General features: G+C 40.2%; 1 non-coding gene across 1 annotated transcript; it reads right to left on the bottom strand.

Moving 5' to 3' along the window:
• Positions 1 to 5,284: 5,284 nt before the first annotated feature.
• Positions 5,285 to 5,388, bottom strand: LOC123571467 (U6 spliceosomal RNA). The gene has a single exon (XR_006695626.1). It is a non-coding gene; the product is annotated as a U6 spliceosomal RNA (small nuclear RNA).
• Between the last annotated feature and the right edge of the window lie 237 nt (positions 5,389 to 5,625).

Raw genomic sequence — 5,625 nt, 5'->3', positions numbered from 1 at the left:
CGTATGCAAATCAATAAAAGTAATCCAGCATATAAACAGAACCAAAGACAAAAACCACATGATTATCTCAATAGATGCAGAAATGGCCTTTGACAAAATTCAACAACCCTTCATGCTAAAACTCTCAATAAATTCAGTATTGATGGAACGTATCTCAAAATAAATTTATTTTTTTAACAAAAAGAAGGATGTAAAGGATTAAAGAAAACTCAAAGTCTCTGGGAAAGCTTAGCACAGGTTTCTTTTCAAGAGTTTATTTGCCAAGGCATTCATCGTGTTTGTAACACTAAGGGCCTACATTTCAGACTCTGAGTGCTTGCACAACTAGATCTGCTCCCTCTTCTCAGCCTCAGGGTAAAATGTTGCACTACTCCTTCTTTCCTCACCTCCATTCTAGTTTCATTTTTAGGTTGCCAATCTGACCTTTAGGTTTTTTTTTCTTTCTTTCTTTTTAAATGAGGCACTAAATGCAACGAGAAAGTAGGTATTTTCCCCAGATGTTATTTTACCAAAGTGAGACAACATCATTTCTTAGATTTTCTGTAGTTAGGGACCTGAGAGCAGTTCAAAGTCCCCATTCCTCATACACATACTAGAATGTAATTTATCCTTATCTCACGGCCAATTTTTCTTGGAAAAGTTAATTTGTGGTGTTGAAAAGGGAATATTGTTTATGCTCTGTCCATGAAACTGAAGGGCTTAGCAAACACCAGACTTCTGAATATAGGATTTAATAATTATCTCCCCCAAATGAGGTCTTTGTTCCCATTTAGTTCAGAGTTTAACAAATGCACTCAATTCCCTTCTCACCCAACACTTATAGTGTTCAGGCAGAACTTCAAAGCCCTCAGCCAGGGCTATTATAAAGCAAAGCCCTGTGATAGGTGGGAGGCTGCACTAGAAACTAAGATCCCCACTCACAAGGCAACATTTCAAGGACTGCACAATCTCAAGAGTGAAGCATTTCCTGAGAACACTTTTTTTAAACATTGATTACTCTTCTATGCTGATTACATTGGCAATATATTTTAATATATAAGAAGACATTACTTTTCTACCTCCATTCCAGGAATGGTGGCTACTCCTAGTTCTCTTTTTATCTCAGTGGTAAGATGCCACATCGCCTCCTCCAGGAAGCCTTACTCTACCCCCACCAGACCTGTGCCCTCCTCTGTGCTCTTACAGCAGCCTCAGCAGGCCCCACAGAACATTTGACCCTTCACTCCCTTTTTCCTGTTTCCCTCTAGCTGAGAGCCCCTGAGAGCAAAACCCACATCCTTTTCATTCAATCAGTTCTGCCCTATCTTGCCTCTGGGCCTTCACTCCTAATTATCCTTCAGAGCTTTGCTTCAAGCACCTGCCTCCTGTGTGAAGCCTTTCACAACACTTTCCCATGTTCCCCTACCATGGGCTATAATCCCACAGCCATGGGGCCCACTGGATTTACTATAATCTATTTGCTAGAGTGTCTCCAGTAGTGTGCTAATAAATGTTTAATAACTGATTTTATGAAAGGAAAAAAGAAAACATTCCAAGTTTATAGTGATTGCCAATTTCCACTGTGTAAATATTCCCACCATGACCAATTTCAAGCTACCGACATGAGGTCACGCATTGATTTGGGTGGAAATGCCCAGTAGTACGACATTATACAGCATTTCCATCAGACTGCTACAATAGCTATAGATCACCTCAAGAGCCTATATAATAAGCAATGGTAGTAAAATAATTAGGAAGTGATACATTTTGAGTGTTTCTTACCTTTGTTTGAAATATATTTTAATTGCAGGCTTATAGAATTTTATTTTTAATAAGTGTGTGTTTAACGACTGACTGGCAAACATTTCTAAACATCTATCATCTCTCATGAGTCAGTAGCAATGGGCTCCAGCGCATCACTATTTGTCTTTTTGACTAGACTGTGAACTTGAGAACTGGGACTGGGACTGTGCTGCTCATGGCACCTCCAACACCTAACACAGAGGAGGCACTGAGTAATGTTCATTGGAGGCAGCCAGGCATATCCATCCTTTGTCCTCACTTTAAAAGGAGTTAAGAGAAAGTTCAGTGTGCTGTTTAACCACAAAGGCCACATGGCAAATGCTCTAGAGGAAGCCATACCAACCTCAGCTAAGAACAAGGTCAGATCACTGTCATATATAGTACTTTATTGCCAACTTCCTACATGTTAAGCTAATGTGCCACTCCCTATTGAGAAACAAACAAGGCTCTGCTAAGTGTTTTATCCTTTCCTTGAGGGGTTAGCACCAGCTTTCTTCCTAAAGAAGCAAGCCAAGATTGCACAGGTCTGATCTTAATGCCAAATTCACACCAAATCCCATATGGCAAAAGAGAATTCTTGCCTTTCTAAGCCTTAGACAGTGAACCAATTATTTCAAGATCCATTGGCGTTCACTGAATTCCAGCCCAACAGGAAAATTTAGACATTTCTCTGCGGTTTCTTATAATGGTTTTCACTACCCTAGAGCACCAGGCCAGCCACCAGCAGGATAGAATGACAGGAATAGTCAGTGTGTTAGAGGTCAAATCCCTAAGCCTACCTCTTAACTACTTGTGGAACTCTCTAGAAATGAACTTTTCATAATCATAGCAGTGGTTAACATGCGATGAGTGCTATCTACCTGTGTGCCAAGCACTGTGTTAGACCATCCTCATAGACTAATTAATGAGGCCTCACATAAAGTCCTCAAGCAGCAGCACCCTCATTTAAATTGTCAGTTTGCTGGGCCTGTTGCCAATCCAGTAAGACCACACTGTAGCTGGGATAAGCACTTCATTAAGCACCAAAATAATGCCATGGCTCTCTAAGGAATCATAGTTGTGGGGGAAAGTCTCCCTTCAGTGACTACTTTTCCTTTTTGCCAATATGATGCCATACAAGCTGGCAGGAGATGTGAGTTCCTCAATGAGCATGTCAAAGTCACCTTGAATCGCTCCATTGAGAAGCATGGCAAAAAGCGATTCCATGGGCTCAGCTTTGCCCTTGTCTGACACCCGTTCAGGGAGTTAAAATTCGTTGGCTTTTCAGGGCAGTGGGTGACGTTACCCATGGTCCTCTACAGATCTTCAATAAGTTGACATTTCAAATCATTTGAATAAATCAAAGTGACAGAGGCACCTTAAGTTGCTGAGTTGGGGAGATGATTATAGAGAGCGAAAGACACATTTTCATTTTATTGCTGATGAGCAAAATAAGTAAAAATTGAAAAGGAAGTGGGATGCTTTGTGGGAGGAACCTTCTCAGGAAGAGGACTGCAAGTGGTATCTCTGTCTTGCCAGAGATAAACTGGTGCAGAAACGTTTCCAAACTATTCATCATGTGCACCCTAAAAACCCGATATGTAGAATACACACTATCCCTGAAAACAAGGGAGTCCTGATTTGTAAATCTTAACCCTGGAATACAAGCTTTCAGTGTCACTTGGATAAGTGAATCCAGTTTCCCTTAAGTGAAACTTGAGCCTGGGTCCCTCATAGTTATTGACCCTTACCTTCTCCTACAAAAGACCACTGGTGAAAACACAAGCTTAGTTGCTCTTGTATTTGTGCACAGAAATAGCCTAACTCTGCTTTCAAGCTGCTTTGTTCAAAAAGTGCTAAGGATTTGTTGAGCGAATAAAAAAAGCAAGCAAGCAAGCAAACAAACAAAACTTTATTTATTTTCTCTTATTTCTCTAGAAAACCGGTAAACAAACAAACAAAACTTTAAATCAGACTGCAATTTAGGTCAAAAGTTAGAAAATATATTTGCAGTGCCTAGTTCAGGAAGGAAGATCTTTTTCATGCTAATCTACTGCTAATTATAAAATAGGTGATAGCAAGCATTGTGAAGAGCTTAAAAGGAGGGGGTGGGGGCGGTGCTACTTCATAATTTAGTCACCCTTGATTGGAAAGTGGGCGTTTTAAGATTTGGCACCAAACCCCAGCGAGTCACTCTGTAGCATGAGTTTCTCTCACTTTGGACTTTCAGTTTGGACACAGAAAAAACAGGGCAAAACTTAAAGCCAGAAGGGATGATTTTTAAAGAGCAAGCTGCAAATAAGGATAGGTTTTTAAAGGGCAAGCTGCAAATAGAGGTGGAATAATGAGAATAAGTTCTGTAAGGCCTGAGGGGAAGGAAACACATGGAGGTGGTCAGCTCCGTGCCCCCCAAAAAAATGCTCTTGAAAAAGCCTTTACGATCCTTTGTATAAGAGGAAGGTGGGGGGAGCACTAAACCATTCTAAGACCAAGTTATAACATTGACAATGCTGACTCCCTACAACCAAGTCAGAGGAAGTATGTTTGGAGTCTAGGAAGCACAGTCATGTGTTGCATAAGGATGAGGGTACATTCTGAAAAATGTGTCGTTAGGTGATTTTGCTGTGTGAACATCACAGAGTGCACTTACACAAACATAGATGGGATAGCCTACTACACACCCAGGCTATATGGTGTGGCCTATTGCTCCTAGGCTACGAACCTGAACAGCATGTTGCTATACTGAATACTGTAAGCAATGGGAACATAATGGTAAGTATTTATGTATCGAACATATCTAAATATAGAAAAGGCACAGTAAAAATACAGTATAAAAGATTTTTAAAAAGTATATACCTGTATAAGGCGCTTACCATGAATGGAGCTTGTAAGACTAGAAGTTGCTCTGGTTGAGTCAGTGAGTGGGTGGTGAGTAAATGTGAAGGTCTAGGACATCACTCCATGCTACTGTAGACTTTACAACACTGTACACTTAGGCTATACTACATTTATAAAAAATATTTTTTCTTGGCCGGACATGGTGGCTCACGCCTGTAATCCCAACACTTTGGGAGGCTGAGGTGGATGGGTCACTTGAGTTCAGGAGTTTCAGACCAGCCTGGGCAATACACCATCACTACAAAAAAATTAAAAATTAGCTGGAGGCACACACCTGTAGTCCCAGCTACTTGAGAGGCTGAGGTGGGAGGACCACTTGAGCCCAGGAGTTCAAGGCTGCAGTGAGCCATGATTGTATCATTGCACTCCAGCTTGGGTGACAGAGCAAGACTCTGTCTCAAAAAATACATATTTTTTCTTTCTTCAATAACTAATTAACCTTATCTTACTATAACTTTTTCACTTTATAAATTTTTAATTTTTTTACCTGTTTCACTCTTTTGTAATAACACTTAAACACACATTGTACAGGTGTACAAAAATATTTTCATCACGTATATCCTTATTCTCTAAGCTTATCTACTTTTACAATTTTAATTTTTATTATTTTTACTTATTTTTAGTTTTTTTAATGGAACACATCACAATTTGTGTGTCATTCTTGCACAGGAGCCATGTTACGACTCTGTATCATTCCAATTTTAGTATGTGGGCTGCCAAAGCAAGCACAGTTTTGAAACTTTTTTGTTAAATTCTAAGACCAAACACACACATTAGCCTAGGCCTACACAGGGTCAGGATCATCAGTATCATGGTCTTCCATCTCCACATCTTGTCCCCCTCTGGAAGGTCTTCAGGGGCAGTAACATTCACGAAGCTGTCATCTCCTATGCTAACAATGTTTTCTTCTGGAATACCTCCTGAAGGACCTGCCTGAGTTTGTTTTACACCTAACTGTTTTTTTTA

The sequence above is a fragment of the Macaca fascicularis genome, chromosome X (genome assembly GCF_037993035.2).
Source record: "Macaca fascicularis isolate 582-1 chromosome X, T2T-MFA8v1.1".
Classification (NCBI taxonomy): Eukaryota; Metazoa; Chordata; class Mammalia; order Primates; family Cercopithecidae; genus Macaca; species Macaca fascicularis.
This window is presented reverse-complemented; position numbering and strand designations above follow the sequence as displayed.